This window comes from Chinchilla lanigera, unplaced genomic scaffold (genome assembly GCF_000276665.1).
Source record: "Chinchilla lanigera isolate Chin_1 unplaced genomic scaffold, ChiLan1.0 scaffold00077, whole genome shotgun sequence".
In the NCBI taxonomy this organism is placed as follows: domain Eukaryota; kingdom Metazoa; phylum Chordata; class Mammalia; order Rodentia; family Chinchillidae; genus Chinchilla; species Chinchilla lanigera.
In genome coordinates, this window is record NW_004955478.1 from 3,261,035 (window position 1) to 3,284,370 (window position 23,336).

The window sequence follows — 23,336 nt, forward strand, 5'->3', positions numbered from 1 at the left end:
TGATTTTCCTTGGAAGAGCTTCATTGCAACAGCTTCACTTTGGAGAAGTTTTGGCAGTTCTTCTTCAGAAAGCTTTGGCTGTTTTCTTTCTTCAGGGGAGCTTCATCCTTGTCTTCATCTTGGACATTGTTTTCTGGCTTCCAGTGAAGATCCTTCAGCCTTCTGATGCATACGCTTCCAGCGAGGCACAGATCCTTCGGCCTCCTGATATAGATTTGGACTTGCAGGGGACATCGCCATAGGCTCCAGGCCCTTAACTAGATCCTCTGGGTCTCTAGCACACAGGCAGATTCTGCACTCTTCTATATCTGACTCTTGTGAGCAGAGACTACAAGATCCTTTGAAACATGAAGCTTTTAACTGATGAAGGTCAATGTCCCTATTTTTTCTTTAGTTGCTCGTACTTTTGGTGGTATATCTGAGGACACATGACTTAAAGCAGTGTCATAAAAATTGACTCTGCTCATGTCTATTGGTATATTGAAAGGAACAGTCAATGCTTAAATTTCTTTTTATTTGACCAATTTTGCATGCTTATATCATGTAATCTGAACAACTAATTTAAAGACAACGATATGCAACATAACAACCATTGTTAAATTCCTACCATCCTGTTTAGTGAAGCTCTGTATCCCTTCTAATGTTTTTTTAAAATTATTTTTTATTATTTTAATTGCTTTGTCAATCTTGTATTTTTACATCTGTAATCAGAGCAATTTTGTTGAAGATAACAATATGTAATAAAACAACCACTGTTAATTCCTAGCATCTTGTTTTGAAATTCTGTATTGTTTTTATTGTTTTGGGGTTGTTTTGTTTTTGTCTTTGTTGTTATTTTGTTATTGGTTTTTTTCTCTTTAAAATAAAAAAAGAAAATGTCCTCTTCTGTTTTCTATTAGTAGCTGAATAATTTTGGCCCTTACATTTATGCTCTTATCCGTTTTGAATTTATGTGTGTTATAAGGTAAGAATCTAAATTCCTTCTTCTGCATATGGATATCCACTTGACCCGGTATGACTTGTTCAGTCTATTCCTTTACCATAACTTTATCTTGGCACCCTCAGTTTTAGTATGTGGCCACTGTCTTGCCCTTTCTCATTTCTTTATTTTACTAAAACCAGCTCTTCTGCTGTGAGATGTACCATGCTAGCTAGGAATTGAGGGAACAAGACAACTTGTTACTGGTGTGACTCTTAGAAGCCTAGAGAAAACAGTCAAATTTCAGCATTGTAAAAACACCTCAGTAAGGGCTGGGGATTTAGCTCAGTGGCAAAGCACCTGCCTGGCAAGCGCAAGGCCTTGAGTTCGGTTCCCGGTACCGGAGAAAAACCAATAAATAAATAAATAAATAAATAAAATAAAATAAAAATACCTCAGTTGACCTAGCAGATGACAGAGAAAGAAATAAAGAGGTTGTAGAATATGAACATGCTAGTATGGATGAATGACTTGAGTCCAGAACATCCACCAGAGAAGCATGTTCTACAGATGATGCAGACAGGAAAGACGCCATTCACCAAAGCTCCCAGGGATGCACTGGTGAGATGGGACACAATACCATGTCTAAGAAGTCTACATATCAGGAATGAAGGGCAGTTAGGGGTCACAGGGTTCTGTAGCATCCCTAGGAGGACAGGTCTCCATAGAAAGGATGGAGAGTCAGATCCATAGTTTTATGAAGATATTTCATGAAGCTGATTTCAATCTATTAATAATAAACTTATTGAGAATAATTTTATATTGCATGACTTTTTTAGTAATTCACCACTTTGTTCACTTCCATAAAGCTTTCATAATGCATTGTAGAGCCTCTGTAAAGTTCAGCAATGTTTGCAAAACAAAATTTTACAGCCACAAATAAAATTTTAAATGGTCTCTTTAAATAGAAAAGAACATCTCTGGAATTATTTTGTGTAACTGCTTTAATCAGCTTTTTTTGTCTTTTCCAGGCATTATATGTTTAAGTAGCAAGCACAAAAATCATAACCTTTGGCAGTCAGGCATTATTTTCCACAGCTGGACTATAAACAATACATACAAGTGCTTTGGCAGTTATACATCATATCATTGTCATGCAATGATGTGACATTTCATATATCAGCAAACAGGGTGCCCACATCCAACCTGCATGAGGGGAAGGTGACAGACCCTCTGTCGTGTTCTCAGACATCATGAAAGAATGGGTAAAGAATGGGTTTTAGAGTCCGACAGCAGGATACTTGAATGGCAACTATGTCGCTTGCTGACCTCAACCCAGACACGTTTATTAATTTCTTTCCACTCAGTTTACTTACTTAAATAATAAATAAAGACAATTTTATACAAGCGATTTTTGAAATAGTATTAACTGACATCTAGCAAAAGACTCCAGTTCTGGTCCAAACCCAAGTCTGTAAATGCTCCTCCTATCTACTTTTGCCCCACCCCCCAGGCTTTCAAGCTTTTAATGAAGGGCTATGAGTGATCGGACCAGCGTAGCCCCAAAGAAACACAGCCCATGTTGCAAAGTCAGTTCCACTCACTTTGTCAGAAAAGCCAGCTTGCAGGGAAGGAATTCATCTCACTTTTTTCAAACGTTCATACATACTGTTCCTTTTATTTTATTGTGGTGACCACTTACAAGATCTACTCTCCTGATCTTTAACCTCATAATATAGTATTGTTGTCTATAAGCATAATATTGTACAGTAGATCTTAAGAGCTTATGCACTGCTCACAACTGAATTTTCACATCTACTGATTGGCAGTTTTTCTATTTCCCCCTTTCTCAGCCCTTAGCAACCGTAATTCTATCTTTTGCTTCCATGATTTGGGGCAGAGAAAATTCCTTACAAATCATATATGCAGTGACTAAACTTTTATTACTGAAGAATATTTCAAAGCATTTATTTATAAGGCAATCACTAGGATTTTATTCCTACTCTGCAACTGCCCTTAGATTTTTCTTTTTTCTTTTTGTACCGGGAATCAAACTTAGGGCCTTGTGTTTTCCAGGCGGGTGCTGCGCCACTGAGCTACAGCCCTGGCCCTGCAACTTCACTTAAATGTAGCCAACCTCTAGCATCTGAGTTAGCCTTGCACAATCTTTAATGTTGCTTTCTTACCGTCTATGCCACTACTAACTTACAGCAATAAGTAATAGACAGAAATCCATTTACTGAGCCGGGGATGTAGCCCAGTGCTACAGTGCCTGCCTGGCAAGTGCAAGGACCTGAGTTCAATTCCTGGTACCAAAAAAAGAAACCTCATTTACCATAGCTTATCTCTTAGTTACCATCTGTTTGTCTATGCAATGATCAGTAGCCTCAGGACCAAATCAGAGGCAACAGCATGGAATTCCAGGCCCATGACTGTATTCCTCTGCCACGTTATAATGGTAAGTTACCGCAGAGTCAGAAGGATATAATTTTGATGAAATTTCTGTTATCTATGAAAAAGGAACATTGAGAAGTTGCATTTAATGGTTTTATATCAAAAATGTGCACATACATAACCCAGTGGTTCTCCACAGGTAACAACCTCTCCTTTCCAACACTGGCAATGTCTGGAGACAATTTTTGATGGGGGAGGAAGGAGGGTCTATTAGTCACTACAGGCAAAGGACTGGCTCTTTAGTAAGTGTTGTAGAATGCACAGGCCAGCCTCTGCCACAGTTTTGATGTAGCTTGGCACTATTCCTCTTTTCATTTGATTGCCAGTTTTACAGTTTAGGGAGGTGGAGACCTTGAAAGAGATTAACGTCTCTAATGTGATACCATGTGATACCATGTTCCATGGCTTCTGGCATGTGGTACCATGTTCCATGTTATGCCACAGCATGAGGTCCTGGCCAAGTATAGATGCCATATCTTAAATATCTCAGTTTTCAGAACCATCAGCCAAAATCAACATTTTTCCTTTGTAAATGACCTGGTATAAGGTGTCCTGTGATAGGAACAGAAAACAAACTAAGCCCCGACACTAAAGAATGATCTGGCCCAAATGTCAACGGTGTCAAGGTTGAGAAACCTTAGCCACTCCATAACTGCATAACTATGAACGCATGTAAGAAAAAGAGGGATGGAAAATAGGAAGCTGATATAGACAGAACCTTTTTCGTAGAACAAAGTTTGTCATTGGAATGAGGAGCAAAATGCCTTTGAAACTCATAAGCAGAAAGCATTGAAAACAGGTCACAGAAAGGAATTCAAAAAGTATCAGAACAGGGTCCTGAACTTGCCAAGCATGCCATGGTGACTTTGACCTTATAAACACATGGGCATCACTTTAGGATACAGAAATAGCCTTTTTTTTTTTTTTTTTTTTTTTTTTTTTTGGTTTGTTTTCCCGTACCGGGAATCGAACTCACGACCTTGCACTTGCCAGGCAGGCGCTGTGCCTTTGAGCTAAATCCCCAGCCCTAGAAATAGCTTATTCAATCCCTCTTTTTTTTTTTTTAATCACTGGCAGCAGATGATTTCTATGGGGCAAATCTAGGGTTATAGAAAGCTAATATGTGTTACACACAATTATCCAGGAACACAAATTGGCTTGTGGCTTTTTGTGGCATTTGGTTAACTTAACTAGATGACACAAATAGAGATGCCGAGGGAGATAGCTAGCAGGCATTATACTATAACATTTCCTTAAAATGTGTCATTATCTGTTAATAAGTAACCTCTTAGGGAGCATGAACTAGTATGTCACTCCTTGCAGTGCCCAGATTCCACCACAGTTCTGCATTTAGTTGAGGTTCAGTCACGCCGGCTTATTACTAGATAAACTATCTCATACTCCATCTAAAATGAGAGGACCTACATCTTGGGATGTAGAAGCAGTTGGAAACAAGAGTCTTAGCCATAGAGCATTTCCTACAGACCAAGTACTGCAACAGGGGGCCGAAGTACAATGATGAATAAGATAAATACATGGTCCACCATGTTTTAGCCTAATTTTTTCTCCTGTGAATTAATTGTGACCATTTCTATTTAGATGAAACTGAGTACCATTCCTCTGACAGAAATAAAATGAAAAGATCCAATGTCATATCTTCTTCCATGAAGTTTTACATGACAACACGCTATCAAGTTGGAACAAGAGTCTATGAATTTCTACACTGCTTGACTGGGAGACAGAAATGACAAAGGAGGAATAACAGATAATGGTGCCTCTTGGTTAAAGAAATTCTCCCCAACAAGCCCTTTTCCTGGTGGGGAAGAGGGAAGGTGTAGACTCCAGGCAGACGAATTATTAACCAGCACCAGGCAATACTGCAATGAAGACTTCAGCAGTTCTGAGATGAATGGAAAAAAAAAAACGTTTACAATCCATCTGCCTGTAAACCTGTTTCCACTTGGGAATTAATTAGGATCAACATTTTATCAGCCAATATATCTCAAAAAGAAATATCAGTGGCATGCTCTGTTTCTTTCCTGTGCAATAAAACTTCAGGATTACAGATGTAAGGGCACTATGCCCCATAACTTTCAGGGGAGTTGGAAATTGTTGTCACTTGGTCATTTTTTTCACCTTAATGTGGTTGTATTATTTTCAGTAAAGGTATATATAAGTTCAATCTAATATTTCTAGTAAATACTTCCCTTAAGTATTTGTAAAAGAGAACATTTTATGAGACTATGATAGCCCGACAAGTGTGGCCGTCTTCTCCTTGTATGATTAATATCTTTTGTGCCAAAGCTATGACTCGGGAGATGATCGCTAGAATATGAGATATGACTAGAAATTCATAAATGTCCTATTTCTATTAAACTTGCCCCGTCAACGTAGCATTATTTTCTACTGTGCTGTAGGACACTGAAGGCTGATTTCACATTCCTATTTTCTCAGCTATAATTTTAGTCTTTCCACCAAAGCAGTTCTATTTCCTGACAGGCACTACAGTTTATGAAAGCCAGTGCTATTGAGAAAAGATTCCAAATGCACAGGTTATGTGGTTGATGGAAAATCGGCATTAATGGAAAAGGACTGACCAAGGTCTCTTCCGATTTCTATTTTGGAACTTCTGGTTTTCCTGTGGAATTCCAAGCCAGCGGTGATTGCAAAACCAAAAAGACCAAACAGACTATTAGAAAAGCAAAGGATCAAAGGGAGATTACTTAGAATAGATAATTTCAAATTGTACTTTATAATAGGTTTTTATTTTCAAGTCAGAGGGAATGGATAATGTCAGGGTAAGGGCAGGGCCATGAAATATCTGTATTTCTCCTTTCTTTCCAATCAGCCTACCTGTATCGCTCACCAGGCCCCTTTGAAAGATTGCGCAGGACATGTTCTGACATGCAGAGGTGTATCTTGTACAGCCCGCGGCAGCCAGCGCCATCTAGCGTCTACATTTCCACAATTGAACGGTTTTCCCACACGGAGAGCGTCATTGCTTGATGTCAGTCAGTCTCACAGATTTTAAATGATAGAAATTGAAACGGGAGCTGGGGTAGCGACTGAGACCCAGAATTACTGATAGCCCGCTGTCCTGTCAGCTCTGCCGCTTGCTTGCAAAAATGAAAGCCTGAATGCCGAAAATCTCATGCTCCCTCCCAACAGCCCACCATCCGGTTATCAGGCATTCCCAAATGCCAAAAGGAGTCTCTAGACCACTTCAATCTGGTATGATGTCAAAATGACACTCTAGATAATCCCTGGCTCATTAAAATCTCATTATAATAATAAAAACTTACCTATTGGTCTCATGATCCATCTGACTAAGCTCGAATTAGGGGAAAAAATAAGTATCACCCTGATCCCTGGAAATGTCTCCCTTTGAAAAGCCCGGGTGACAGCATACACACTACATCACTTTCCGCCAAGCCAATCAAAACCCTAGACCCTAGACCTATTTGGGATGAAGGTGCTTTTAGAGTGTGAGTTCCCCTACTCCATTCATTGGCCATTGAATAAAATTTCTTACTTGCTGCCAGAACTGGTTGCTTTCGAAGCGTACTGGGTAGAACAAGAACCTGTAAATTCAGTAACACAAACTGCCCTGAACGGTGGTCAGGGAGAGAGATATGTTCTGTAAGTCTCTGGAACTTTAGGTAGAATTGCCACGGTTTCTCAAAGCATTGCCTGCTTGTCTTTATTTGCTAAAATTTTGCATACCAAACAGTTAGATAATATGCACAGAGAGCTGGCTTCTGAATTTTAGCTACTACGTTCTGAATTAGGAAGGATTCCTAAAAGCATATTTTCTAGTCTCTGACCCATGAACTGCTTCTCAATGAAGAGTACTAGAATATGGCACCCCATAATATGCCAGTCCTGTACCAATATGCCATAGGATTTTTTTTTCGTTTTTTTTTTTTTTCCATAGGATTATTTTGAGCCAAAAGAAACTGAGAAAAAGCAGACACACAAAAAGTTTTCTGGTCTGTCCCATCTGGCTAAATGCAAGGCATTAATATTCCCTTATAAGAGTGTTCTCTCTGGGGCTGGGAATTTAGCTCAGCGGCTAAGTGCTTGTCTGGCAAGCGCAAGGTCGTGAGTTCGGTTCCCGGTACCGGAAAAAAAACAAAACAAAACAAAAAAAAAGAGTGTTCTCTCTCACACACACACACACACACACACACATACCCCTGATCACCACAGATGGAAACAAAATTGAGATAAATCTGTATAGTAGTCCCTTCTTATCTATGGTTTTGCTTTCTGCAGTTTTGGTTACCTGCAATCAACCATGATCTAAAATATTAAATGGAAAATTCCAGATATAAAGAATTCATTAGTTTTAAACTTGTGCTTGCTTCTGAGTAGTATGATGACATCACATACCATCCTGTTCTGTCCAGACAGAGATATGAGTCATCCTTTGTTCAGCAAATCCACACTGCATAGACTACCTGCTCATTAGTCACTTAGGAACCATCTCAGCTATCAGACAAACTGTCGTACTATTTACATGGGTATGTATTTGTAGGGAAAAAACATAATATAGACAGGACTCAATACTATTCATGTTTTCAGGTATTTATCAGGTGTTTTGGAATGTATTTCCTACAGAAGGAGGACTACTACATACACCCCTATTTACCACTAGTTTTCCCCCATATAGTTACCTTCCCACAATGTACCACTCCTACAAGACCAAACTCCCTTTTGTCTAGTCACTTCTCTGCAGTTAATATTCCTTTGTTAAAATGGCACATAAGCCCTCATGTCTAAATACTTGTTTGGGCTTTTTCACTTTTTTTCTATGGACCTCTTGTGCATGTAAAAATATTAACATCAAATAAACTTAGACTAGGTGAGCAATTTATAACCTACCACAAGAACAGTAACAATAGCCAGGAAAAGAGGCATGGCTTTATATCATAGTGTACTTATTTTTCTGATATCAACTTTCTTCTAAAATAATAAAGATTTCATCCGAAGCCCCATACTCTTCCATCTGCATGATAGTTTATTATATGAGAGGCAGAGGGACACAAAATCATGAGGCACATTCTGCACTGTTAGGAACAAATGTTGGGAAACTTTAGGGCCAGTGGGCATTTGGAATACATAAATAAAATCAAAACAAATAAAGAAACCCAGCAGGCAAATAGTCTACTTGGATTTTCTGGAAGTTCTCTTTTTGTTTTGTCTCTGAAGTTGGATTAACACAGGCATCCCTCCTTTTTCTGCACTTCACAAATATTGTGGGTTTTTTTTTCCAAGTTGAAGGTTTGTGACACTATTTCCAATACCACGTGCCCACTTTATGTCTTTGTGTTACACTGTGACAATATTGCAGTAGTTTGAACTTTTTCATTATATATATTTTTTCCACCATAACATAGACAATGGTGATCTGTGAAACTGAACTTTAACATTACTATTTTAATTGTTGGAGGATACCACAACTTCAATATGCATGTAGAATATTGAACCTAATCAGTAAATGTGTGTGTTCTGACTACACCACTGTTCTCTTTTCTTTTCTCTCCTTAGGCCTTCTTACTCCCTGAGATAGAATAAAACTGAAAATAGGCCCATTAGTAACTCTACAATCGCTTCTAAATATTAAAATCAAAATTTGAAGATGATTTAAGCTTGGTGAGCAAGACACATCAAGAGTCCAGGCAAGCTAAAGCCTAGGTTTCTTGTGCGAAACCCAAAGTAAACGCTATTGAGGAGAGTTAAAAGTGCTACTCTCATGTATACATGATTGATATTATTACTAGTAAAAGAAATTTTTAGTGGTCTGGATAGAAGATTAAACCAGCCCCAACATCTCCTGAAAACACAGACTAACTAAAAACAAAGCCTAAATTCTCTTCAGTTCTATGAGATCTAAAAGAGGGGAGGAACCTGCAGAAGGAAAGTTGTTCCATGTAGACTAAGAAAAAAAACCATCTGCACAGCATAAAGGTGCAAGGTAAGGCGGCAAGTGCTGGTGCAAAACGTGCAGCTGGTCATCTGTATCTAGCTAACATAATTGCTGAAGACAGCTACAGCGCCCAAAAGATTTTCAATGTAGATGAAACAGTTATATACCAGAAGAAGATGTCATCTCAGGCTACCATAGCTGCAGAGGAAAAGTCAATCTCCAGCCTCATAGCTTCAAAGGATATGCTGACTCTCTTGTTAGGAATTACTGCAGCTGGTTGAAGTCCATGCTAATTTGTCATTTCAAAGTCCATGGATTTCTAGGAATTATACTAAATCTACTCTGCCTATGCTCTGTACATGAACCAGCAAAGCTTGGATGACAACACATCTGTTTGCAACATGGTTTGCTGGATATTTTAAGCCTACTGTAGAGACACTGCAGTAATAAAAAGATTCCTTTCAAAGTATTACTGCTCAGTGACAATGTATCTGTTCACCCAGGAGCTCTGATGGAGATGAGCAAAGAGATTAATGTTTTTCATGACGTTAACACCACATCCATTCATCAACCCCTAGTTCAAGGCATATCAATTTTCAAATCTTGATATTTTGAAAAGTCCATTTTGTCAAGCTATAGCTGACATAGGGATTGCTCTCCTAGATCTGGACAGAGTAAACTGAGAATCTTCTGGAAAGAATTTACTTGTCTGGATGACTTGAACAACACTTTGTATTCATAAGAGGAGAATCAAAGCATCCTCATTAACAGAGGAGTTTGGAAGTTGATTCCAATCCTAATGGACGACTTTGAGGCATTCAGGATTTCTATGGAAGTAATGTAAATGTGGTGGAAACAATAAGAGAACTAGAATTAGAAGTACAGCTTGAGCGTGTAACTGAGTTGTTCCAGTACCCTGATGAAACTTTACTGAATGAAGAATCGCTAATCAGGGCTTAGCAAAGACAGTGGTTTTCTAAGATGGAAACATCTGCTGGTGAAAAGCCTATGAACAGTACTGAAATGACAAAGAATATATATTACATAAAATTAGTCGGTCCAGCAGCAGGAGAGTTTAATAGAATCAACTGTAACTCCGAAAGAAGTTTCACTGTGTGTAATATGCTACTAAACAGCATCACATGCAATAGGCAGCTCTTTTATGAAAGAAACAAGTGATATGGCAAATTTCATTGTTGTTTTAGGTGAAGAAATTGCCACGGCCACCCCAGTCTTCAGCAACCATCACCCCGATAGTCAGCAGCCATCAAAATCAAATGAAGACACGCCATGGGTAAAAAGATTACATACAACTCACTGAAGGCTGCTATGATTGTGGGCATCATTTGCAAAGAAGTATATTAAAATTATGATATTTAAACATAATGCTATCACACACTTAAAATACTACAATGGAATATAGTAATATTGTACCATGAAACCAAAAAATTATGTGACTCTTTAAAAAGATATGCATTTTAGTGCAGGAGTCTGAACGTGTTTAATTATTAACTAAGTTCAGTGGGAGAATTTTCCAGAAGGTGGTGATGATTATGGTGATTAAGAAATTGAAACTGTTTAATACTCATTGGAAGGGCATTAAACCCTTAACAAAATAGGCTACCGGCTGCTTCCTGCAGACTTGGGTTTTTAAAAGGAAATATGTAAAATTACTACATTTTCCGATGCCAGCAATTGAAAGAAGGAAGAAATAGCTCTTACAAGCCTAAAAGTTCTCTCCCTTCAAAGAAAAAGCAGCTTAACCCTGTCCAATTTTATAGATGTTATTTATTATTTTATTTTAAAGAGAGAAAAACAATAAAAATGATACAGAATTTCAAAACAAGATGATAAGAAATTAACAATGGTTATCATATGGCATATTGTTATCGTCAAAGTAGTTGCTTCAGTAGTTCCTTTCCATGAACTAATAGGAATTAGTAGTACAATTATCTTAGCCATCTTGCATATAATAAGGATTTTTCCCCTTCCTTCTTTTTTCTTTTCCCCCCATCCCAGTTGTTCTCTCCTTTACTTGACAGGTAAAATTCTGCCATATGGTGTACCTGATGATCTTCCTCCCCCACAGTGGTCTTTGATTAAGAACAGAATCTTAAGTTACAAAGGACAACTTGGGTCTACCAAAGTCTCAAGTTGAAAGACAGTCATTCCTCACAGACAAAAGACTCAAAAATAAAAGTCTAATGTAAGTCTGGAAAGTTTCTATTCATGTTTCTTTGGAATGGAGTCTGGAGTCTTGGGAATTCCCCAAACTACCCACTCCAAGATCTCAATGCGAGTGTGTTTTCTGACTTTGCTCATGGTACGCATAGGATGAGTGGCAATGGCGTTCACACAGCAGATGCTGACTATAGAATGTAATGAAAAACATCTACTTGTAATAGTGTAGACCACATCCCCATGGCCAGTTATGTAACCACACTATACTTCGTCACATTTCAATTTAGCATAATAGGTCACAGGACCCATTATGATCTGATGTAGACCTTTTTGAGTTCTGCCTGGGAGAATTTACTAAGGCTTTACTTAGCAAGAAAACCCAATCAAAATCACATTTAAAATTAAACATTTGAGGGTTTTGAACAGTTTGAAATTCATAAATGATGAAACAAAAAGATTTTATGCTTAGAAATGTATCCCTAAATATAAACTATTAACAAAGGAAAATGTTGGTTTAGTAATCAAAATGGATAGATTAGCATGCCCTGAAAAATATAAGTCCAATTAGAATGGGGGAAGGTAGCCATATTTAGAAAAAGTGTCTCTATAGATGTAATTAAGAATCTTAAGATCATATCACCTTAGGTAAGAGTGGTTCTAATTCCAATGACAACATCCTTCTAAAAAGAGAAAGAAACACATACGTAGAGGATGAGATCCATGATTAATGAGATAGAGATAGAAGTCATGTGCCTCAAGCCAACATGCACCTGGAGCTACCCGAAGCTAAAAGAGACAAGAAAAGATTTTCCTCTTGTGCCTCAAAGGAAGCACAACTTTATCAACACCTAGACCTCAGATTTCTCCATTCAGTAACTATGAAAGGATAAATTTCTTGTTTTAAGTCATCAAGAGGATGGAAATTTGTAACTGTAGCCCTAGGAAATCAGTACACTAAGTATCACCAAAAAAGCATCAATTAAGAGGAATGAATGTTTTAAAATAAATTCTCCTCTATTAATCAGTACAAAATGTCCTTCCTTCCATCCATTCTTCATACCCACCAGCATGTAAATTACAGTGGGAAAGTTTACAACATACAGAGTAGTCAAGTTGAGAAATGTAAAAATTGAGGAAGCTAGAGAAAAAACTATTTATTCATTGTTCCCTAAATTGTCTTTTTTCTGTGACATGCGTATGTTTTTATAAATAGTGTTCCTTCAACCTGGAATACTTGTTCCTACCTAGGAAACTTTTAAAATCTTTTAAGATATTGGTCAAGTACTGTCACCTTCTACATGAAGCTATCTTTTACACACACACACACCCCACACACATACACTCACACAGTAACACACATACACACACACACAGACACACACACACACAAGGTTACTTATTATTCTGGCATCTGCAGCACTTTTTACTTCCTTTCATTACAACATACATTACAATACTTTGCAGATTGGGGATTTTAGACTCATTGTCTTTCTTAGGTGGTAAAAGTTTACAAGTATAGCCATGCAACAGTAAGACCTGTTTATTCTAATATATACATGGTTTCTGATCATTCATGGGTCTAACTGTGATGTCATTATAGCATGGTGACTGGATTCCAAGTTTTAGGGGAAAAGAAATGGTCGGTTTTCCCAAAGCCTAGACTCTGAAGTCCAGAAAGTCATTTCTATGGCATTGCTCTGATCAAAGGAAGTTATAAGGTCAATTCTGATTCAAACAGAGGAGAAATAGTTTCTACCTCCCCACGTTGAAAACTACAGGCATGTAGAGGAACGGGAAGAGTTGTTTCTTGTTGTATTTGGAGACTAATTTACCACACTTCAATTCTAATCCCAGACCTGTCTCTTACTATGATGACCTTGGCCAAAATATTTCACTTCTAGTTCTCAACGTGTTCTTCTACAAAACTAGGATAACACTATATACCTGATAAAACTGTTTTTGAAAAAAGTAGAGGCAGACATGTTGCCACACATGACTGTAATCCTAGCAATCTAAGTTCCAAGGCAGGAAAGTTGTGAATTTAACTCCAATCTGGGTAACTTGGTGACTTAACAAATCCCCAACCCCAACACACACACACACACACACACACCAGCAGCAGCAGCAAAGAGGATACTGCAGATTACTTAGTATGGCTCTCTGTGCATGGTAACCTTCTAACAAATGATACCTATTTCTCTTCCCATAAAGATAGACTCATTAAAAAACAGCAAGCCAGTAGATGGCTAAAAGGACAAAATTCCAGTGATCTCATTTTAGAAAGGTAAAAAAAGATAAAGACAACATTTATTAACTCCAAACAGTTTTGTTAAGAATGAATCTTTTTACTTAGGTTACTACTTGTGGAGTAACCAAATCTGTGCAAGAAACACCTTGGATGTTGGGCCACTAAGAACAGTCACATGTAGGAAAGCTTACAGTTAATTTTGGGGGTACACATCACAGCTTTGCAAGATTTTTTTAAATTTTATGCTTGGTGGAGTAACATTTCTACTAAAGTAATAAATATTCATTGAGAACTTTTTAGGAAATGTAGGAAAAGCCCTAGGAATATCTGAACATATTTTCTGAATTATTTTACCCATCAAGTGGAGCATTCAGGGCTGGTTTCACAAGTGTACAAATTGTACACTCACTCACCCCCTATCAGAAGGACCCCGTCATTGTTTTGAGTCTCTCTTAGCACCATCTTAAAGATTTTAATAATTTGTGTACATGGGGACCTGACTTTTCACTGTGCCCAGAGCCATGCAATTACATAGCCAGTTCTGGGTGCCTGTGTTCATGTGTATAATGTAGGGATAGGACCCAACAGGCAGGAATAATGTAGCGATGGTCCCTTTAAGAAGGAGAGGAAACTAACCCAGACTGTCTGCAATTACATGTGGGCCAGATATACGTACTCAGAGATCACCTAAATTCCTCTTTATAGGAACTGTTCCCAAAAAAGGCAGGCAAAAATAAGACTTTTCACACCCTCTCTGAAGGCTTTCATTACACACCCATAGCAATGAGCTGATACCCAATCAGAAACAGATATTCAGAGGGATAAGATGGGCCCTCTAACCCCATAAAATTGTACCACTGCCCCATAATCAGTGGTCACCAAGCTCTGGGGCCCCTACTCCTTGGAGCAGATTTGTACCACTTTTTTCTTCTGCAAATAAATTTGCTTTTGCTTTACCCAATTTTGTACAACTCTTCTTCGTACAGTAGAGAGAGAGAGAGAGAGAGAGAGAGACTGGCCCAGGGAAACCAAGTGCGGGCTAAAGACCCCCCTCCTCATGGCCCTATAGTAGGTATATGTCTGTGTATAAAAATGTGGAAGTAGCTACACATATACATGCATTAATATTTCAAACATATTTATAATTACATTATTAGATATTAATTTAAAATAATTTTGTATTTTCTCACACAATTAAACATACTATATAAACAATATTTTAATGATTACACGAACAAAGTGTGATCTAAAAATAGACTGAGTGTTTCTTTTTTTTTTTTTTTTGGTACCAGGGATTGGCCTCAGGACCTTGTATGAATGTTTAAATTTTTAAATATGTATTATAATAAAAGACACATTAAAGACCCTCAAAATGCTTCCCCTCCTTATGAATATACTTACTCTTCCCACTTGCTGAAATAGTTCTGGAAGCCCCCTTTTATGAGTGTCTGTAGTTGTACTGTCATGGCTACCTTGATATTTTGAATAAATTCAAAGTTTGCCTTTCATGGTCATTTTGTGTTCAGGAAAGGCCAAAATTTGTACAGTGCCAGATCTGCTGAGTAAGGCAGATAAGGACACACCATAACGCTTTTGTGAGTCTACCATCCCAGTGGATGGTACTCAGCAGCACCTTGGTTTTTTACCACAGCTCCTAAGGAAACTACAGAAAAAAGAGTTTAAAGACTGCTTCAGTAAGTGTCAAGGACAATGGTATAAATTTGGCTGAAGTGAGCAGTATTTTGAGGGGGATTAATGACAATGTATCTTTTAATGTAATGATTTTTTAACTTTAAACATTCACCTTATATTTTGATCGCACTTTGTATTTCATCCATATTAACTATTTCAATTAACTATTCCATTCTTGTTAAATTTTCAGTCTGCTTATATTTCTACCCCCAAAATTGTTCTACAATACATATCTTTGTGCATATATTCTTTGTCTTTTATTTATCCTTTTTTTTTACATTTGTTTATTTTAAAGAAAATAAAAAAATAACAAAATAATAACATAGACAAAAACAAAACAACACAAGAACAAAAATGATACAGGCTTTCAAAACAAAATCTTTGCATTCTTACATCTGGTGACATTTATTTATTCTTGTAAAACAACACTACTAAAAATGGATCAAGCAGTATGAATATTTTTATCTTTTAAAATATATTTTGAGTTGATTTTTCTTTCAATAAACATTTTCAGACTTACAGTCAAAAGACCAGTCAACAAGTGTCTAGGTATATTGTGAAAAGACAACTAGCACAGAGAATGAATTTGTAGAGGCAAGACGTACAATGACTTAAAACATGAGATGTTAATTCCTAGTTCATTTTTAACAGTATCCTGCTTTTGTTCAACCCAGGGCACCACTCTACTGGATGGTGTCTCCCACACTCAGGGCAGGTCTGTCTCAAACAATTTGTACATGCCCACTGTCTCTGAAAATGATCCCCAGGTATACACAGAAGAGAGCTTTACTAATCTCTTAGCTGTCACTCACTTTACCCAAGCTAGCAGTTAAGATTAACCATCGCAGTTGCTATCCTAACTTTTTTTAGATAAGGCAACTGAGGCATGTAAACATTCTACAAAATCTCTACTTACCTACCTACCCTATCAAAGTAGGATGAGGATTTACCCTAATACAATTGTGCAAGTGTCCATGGTAGAAGAGTTAAGGAATAAGGGATGGATGAGGGTGGAGAAAACACATAAATAATATATATAATATTAAAGAAAGGTGGATCTCTGCCCCAGCTAATAATAACTGTGATAATAACTCACTCCTGTAGATATGAGGTCAAGCAACAACACAGTGACAGCCTCAGCAGAGGTATCTATATTACTTGCAGTAGAAGTGAATAAAAAAAGAAATATCCAATCTAAGATAGATAGGAAAGGAAATAAAGACAAAAGAGAGCAGAGAAAGATAAGCTAAAGGAGTTCAAAGGGCGAGAGGTCACAATAAAACCAAAGAACAGGAATAGTAAGAGCTCCCACAGAGGTCAGCCAGAAGATAAATGATTAACGGCAAAAAGAGAAAACTGGGCTTTTCAATTGGAGAAACTTAAACTCATGAAATCACAGCAAAGTTGCATTAGTTAGAATTCTCTAGAGAAAAAAGTCAATAGACAGTGTATGTATAATTATGCAATGAGATTTATGAAATAAGTTTAGTTTTTTTTGTTTTGTTTTGTTTATTTATTTTGTTCTTTTTTTCTGGTATCGGGAATCAAACTCACGACCTTGAGCTTGCCAGGCAAGCGCTGTGCTGCTGAGCTAAATCCCCCGGCCCTATTAAATAAGTTTATATGATCAGAGGTGGAAGAATCCATAAAGGCTGTGTGCACACTGGGGAGCCAGGAGCTGCTCAGCCGAAGAAGATGGAAGCTGCAAAACACGGTGGATCAAGGATGCCACATGAGGACAAGGCCAAAGGCCTGGAAGCTCCCAGTAGAGTTACTGGTAGGCTGAAGAAACTAGAGACCAAACAATGGCAAAGCCTAGCACTCTCCAAATAAGATCAGTTCCTTCTTGGCTTTTTATTCCAACTAGGCTACAAAACCCATTGGTTAGTGCCACCCACAGCAGGGCTGAGTTTTCCCACTCAGTTTCGTGGTCTATGTGTCAATCATCCACAACAAGAACTGTGCTTCACTCATCTGTTAGATAGTTCTCACTCAAGTCAAGTTGACATACCATGATTAATGGCCACAAAGTCCTAGGATGTATGCACTGAAAGTGGTGCAGGAGAAGTCACTGTGATGAAGTCATCACAATTAATGACTAGGGCAAGGACTAGCTAGCCACATGTAGCTGACATTAAACTCAGCAATAAAATAGCATATTTATTCCAACTGCTTCACACTATTCAGAGTACATGTAAGAGCTTGACACCTGTAGATGTTCTTTTTCAGTAGTATCACAGCATTCTGGAGAGCTGAAAGAAATAGAAAAAACTATATGTAGATAAAAATCAGCAGGCTGGGGATATAGCTTAGCGGCACAAGGGCCTGCCTGGCAAGCACAAGATCCCGAGTTCAATGCCCAGTACCAAAATTTAAAAAAAAAAAAAGGAAGATAAGAATCAGAGTCTTAGAAAGTAAGTAAATTATTACCTTTAAAATGTGGTATTAGTGGAATCTTGTCTCCAAATGTGGTTTCTATTCATTGGTATGGTGTATGAAAGAACAGAAACAGAACTAGACATCAGATAACCCTTGATGTAATGTTTTTCACCTTGTCCATTTACATGCCAAATACTTCCCTATCTTTAAATTCTTATTTCCTGCTACTGTATTTAATCAGAAATTTCAGAAAGAAGGTATAAAGGTAGGACTATAAGATTACCTTAATTTGGAAGTCAGAGAGGATGAAGGAAAAGGTAAAAGGTATTTTAGTGCAAAGATGGGCAAACAGCCCACACACATCTGCTATACACATACACAGGAAAATCTAGAAAGCTAACTTTAAATAAAGAGGGATTTGCATTTCAACCTTATTTTATAGAGAACGATATAATCAGATGAATTCTCAAAACAACTTAGAAAAACTTTATTCAGAGTAATTTCCTAGTGAAATATAATACATAACACATAAAAACATCAGGGACTTGACCAAATATCTGAAATTTTGAAATTTTCTTAAATGCTTAAACTAGTCTTTGTTTTTCTCTTTTGAGTTTTTTTGGGGGGGTGATTTTTGCTTTTATTTTGTTTGTTCATTGTTTATTTCTTTTTGAGATGGTTTCTCATTATGTTGCTCAGGATAGCCTGGAACTCCTGGGCTCTAGGAAGACCATAGGCTCACACCACCATGCCCAGCTTAATTGCTTAAACATTTAATAGAGAAATATAAAACTGTAAAAGTTTTTTTTTTTATTTTAAAGATATAAGAATGAAAATGTCTTAACAAATAAAAACAATACAAGCAATATAGAATCTCAGACAAGGTGATAGGAAATTCACAATGGTTGTTAGAGCCCATACTCATAAGTGAAATACATCATACCTGCATGTGTAAACACTGTACTGTCTCACTAGTGCAATAACCTGAAAGAGTGAATAAAATCTAGGAGGTACAATAGACATTGTGAAAGGAAAGGAAACTGCTCAAAAGGGAAGAACAACTGGGATGAGGGAAAAGAGAAAAGAAAGAAGGGGAAAATATGTATATATGTATACACAGGATGGCTAACATAGTTGTACTACTGACTTTTATTGCTCTATTGAAAGGAACAGTTAATGTTTAAGTGTATGATCAACCTTATATGCCTATATTTGTTTATATGAGTATCCAAATTGAAGGTGTCAATATGTAACACTCTAAATGTTTAACAGAGGAATTTAAAACTCTAAATGTCTTCCTTCAATTTAATATTATTCTACCATAGGTAATTATTTGGATATAAGGGACATGAATAGCAGCTGAACTGTTTTTAAGCCTCAGTGTTTTTTGTTCTTGCTGGACCACTGTTTCTCAGAGCCTGATCTTGGAGGAGGCAAGGTAATTGAAGACAAAATACTTAAGATGCATTCTCTGACTCCATTCACAAGGCATCTAATGCAAGCTGAGGGAAGACCACAGAGCCACGGGTGCAGCATAGGCCCACAGCCAGCCTGACACCAACGGCACCAGGGCTGGAAATGCCAACCAAAACAACAAAGAGGGAGGCTGGGTGTGATTCGCTTACTAACTCTGCACCTTGGGAAACCATGCTTTCTGGTGAGTAAGCCCTGCCCAAGAGAATGAAAGTATAAAAATATATTTACACAATAGTCATTGAAGTCCAGTGTTTTTCATCTTGTTTTCTAGCCTACTGGCTAAACAGGAAGTTTTCTGCAGGATGCGCCAATATCCTCTGTTGAGAGTAACAACTTTAGCTTTCCTTTTCTCCCACGATACACTGAATGTTTCCGCTGCAGGTCCTGGATTCAGTGTCGGATTTCCTGCCAGCAGCAGCTAAGGTTCCTTAACTCTTTGTAAGGATCTTGCCCGACTCCACGTAAACGTCACATGAAACCTTATGCACACAGACTCAGCCGACCAACGTGCCTTGGGAAAGGTCAGAGTTGGTGGATTACTGAAACGGTGCAAAATATGACCCACCGGCTGTGTTCATCTCTGCATTTTCTAGAATGCGGTACTTAAAATAATTCCCGGTCATAGTGAAAAGGATAAATGATTCACTCGGGCTAATTATGGAAGGAAACTCTTCCCCAGATCTTATCTTGACACCTGGAAATCCTTACAAAAGGTAAACGCTATTATTATGCGAAGATGATGATTAAAATAAAATTAAGCCAATGGGAGCAGGTCATCTTGTATTAACATTCAGAGTGAGTTTATCAACAGCTGCAAATTTTATTTTTTTCTTCAGTACGGAGAAGTGGAAAAACAGGGCCTCTGGCACCTAGCTACGTTGCAAGCCCTTTTCTTTTTCTCACCTTGAAACAGGTATTATAGTTATGCACCATGGCACATCGCACCAGTCTTCTTTTAAATCAATCTCCTGATCATTCAGTCTGGTCATATTTAATGTTCCGTTCTGCCCTATTGACTCAGTAGGGCAGAGGGACCAAGGCCATGGACTTGGAGTCAGAGGACCCTGAATTTGAATCTCAGCATCAGCTTTTATATCTACGAGGGTAAGGAAATCTGTCCATTGTTTACATTTCTCTTTTTGCTCATTTTCACGACCAAAATAATGACTGCATTGTGTTAAATCATAAAATAATTCATTATAGATTAAAACCTATGTAAGGTTTTTTTAAAAGTATAGAGGAGTTAGTACCTGTGAAATGCTTGCCATATGGATACTACCTGTTGAAATTTAACCACACAATGACATTTTTATTGTTAGCATGCTAAATCATTCTTCTTTAAATGTACAATTCTTAAATATTTATAACATAAGCATCACTTAATAACACTCGGGTAGATAAAATCCTGAAAGATAGAGATTTTATCTATTTGTTCAATGGTATATTCATCACTACAATGCCTAATATGTACTCAATAATTATTCGCTATATAAGTGAATAAATTAATAATGTGAAGATAACCTTGACAAGATTGAGTTTACTGTCACCAGCTAGAAAATCATGAGCTATTTTATGTGTATGTTGTGTGTGTGTATATATATATTTTTTTCATTTTAGTAAAATGAGCTATTTGTTGAGATAGCAACTTCTTAAATTAGCTCAGGAAGGTTAGTGCATTTTCAAGATGGTAGGATGGGTCTATTTTTAAACGCCTTAACCTCTGAGACACCATGTCTTCCCAGAAACACCAGTAACAATCCTACGGAAGCTATAGATGAGCTCAGTTTGAATAATCAGAATAGGCATGGAGACCCAGCTTGTTGGCTCCTATCAAACTCAACACTTATGCTTACGCAAAAGCAAAAAGGTGTATTTAATTTTGACATTTATCTTCTCGGCTTGTCTTCTGCCTAGATTTTTTCCCCTGAAATAAGGAGAGTACAGAAAAGATCTGAAGTTACAGATGTTGTTTTACTTGATAGTTTATAGTACAAAAGGCCTTGGATCCAACAAAACACTATGTAGTAGCACTGACAGAATACCGCTAGAAACAGAAGAAAATAGTCCATATCAAAATCACTGATATTTTGAATCTACAACTAAGGGGATGTTTGATAATTTTAATAAACAAAATGAACATATGGCTCATGGCTTTTCGTTTACCAGTTGTAGGGTCTTTTCAGAAGAGAGTGGGTATAGTACAATGTCTATTAAAAAGGAAGAAGAATATGGATAGGCTAAGAGAGAAGTGAGCTAGGTCTGAGCCACAGTCCCTGGGTTCTACTCATAGGTCAGTTGCACACGATGCACCCCTTTGTGTTTTAGTTCCCAGGCGTGCCCAAGGAGATAATGCACCTGACACCTTGCACAATGCTAGCAATACCTAGCACAATAAACATGTTTTGTTGATAATATAATATTTCATAAAGATAATATCTATTTCAGAAGAGATGCCTTTGGAAGGTCAAGACCACCAAAACCTTTTATGTTTTCCTTTACATCATTTCCCTTAAAATAGTATCAGTCCCAAAGCACCTACGCTTTTACTCAGCTAAAAACAAGTTAAGCATTGCAGATATGGCATGGTTGCTCACAGCCCTGAGTTTAAAAAGAAAACATCAGTAACAGCAAAAAAAAAAAACCCTTTTTGATGATGTCTACTAGAAATCTTGAAGCTTTGCTCCCTGTCTTGACCGTCTTCCTGCTTCAATAAAAATTCTCATGACACTCTTGGGAGAATTAGCTCAAACAAACTTGGGAATGATCTGAGTACTTGCTTGTGTTGAGAGGATGTTGTTTATATTTTAGATCCTGTTTTCATCCTGGATGAAGTGCTGCTGTTACCAGGTGCTTCTCCCTCTGTTATCGGCTCCTCCTCAGGGCTCGGCCTGCTGGAGGCGGCTTCCTGCAGTCTCTGTGTGAAACTAGAGACTAAAGAGTAACAGGGAGCCTGTCAGAAGTTATCACCCATCTGGGCTGCAGTTTCCATGAATGCCGAAGTTGAGCATGGTCTGCCACTGCAGTGCCATGCCACAGGCCACGTAAGAGAGGCAGACTTCAAAGAAATGAGTGAGAGTTCAGAAGGGGAAGAAAAAGATGGCAGGGGATGGTCATTCGGTATGCTAAAAAGAATTGCTACAAACAGACACCAATTAAGGTACAGTGCCTTCCTGGGAAATACAGTGAATACCTGATACTCAGTACAAGGACCTCCAAATTGCCTTGCACACATCTTATGGTCTAGTAGCTACCAAGAATGACTTGGGTTCAGCAATCGAAACAGAGCAAATAACTTTTTGAATCCTACATCAAAGGGGAAATTTCATTACCTCCTCAGATATTTAATTATTCATCAAAACAGATACAATGGACCAGTTTTACTGCAAGACTCAAAGTCTCTTCAATGGCTAATTAGAAAGGGAGGATCTGGGACTGGGGATTTAGCTCAGTGGCACAGTGCCTGCCTGGCAAGCACAAGGTCATGAGTTCAATACCAGAAAAAAACAAAAAAACAAAAAACAAAAAGAAAGGGAGGATGCACAATTATGTACCTTATCCTGCTAGCCCAGGCCTGCCATGACAGAGTCAGAAGGAAGATCAGTTTCTGCCAGTTCTGTTGCCCCCAGTGGAGAGGTTAGCAGGTGGGCAGGTGCTCCTAGAGGTGCAAAACCTGGCAATCTGGAAGCCCTACGAAGTCCAGTTAAACATTTCAGTGCCAGCATAGAAGGAGCATATTTCTACAAGACACTTAAGGAAATATTACTAAGTTGTATCCTCTTAGTTATCAGTTATTGACGGTAAAAGGAAAAACCTGATTTAGGAATAGGGAAAATATCACGCACTGTACTTCCTGTAAGCCAGGCTCAGCCGTTTCCTCCGTACTACTCATGGCTTCCTTCCAGGCACAATCTCCAGCAACAGTTCTGTAATTCCCAAACAAGTGTGTGCTACCTCAACCGGTTCAGTAACTTCAAGGGCAAGTCATAAACGGTAGTCTTCCTGGCAAAACACAACGCAGGAGCAGGAATCTTCCCCTTGTTGGTAAATTAGGGGAAAAA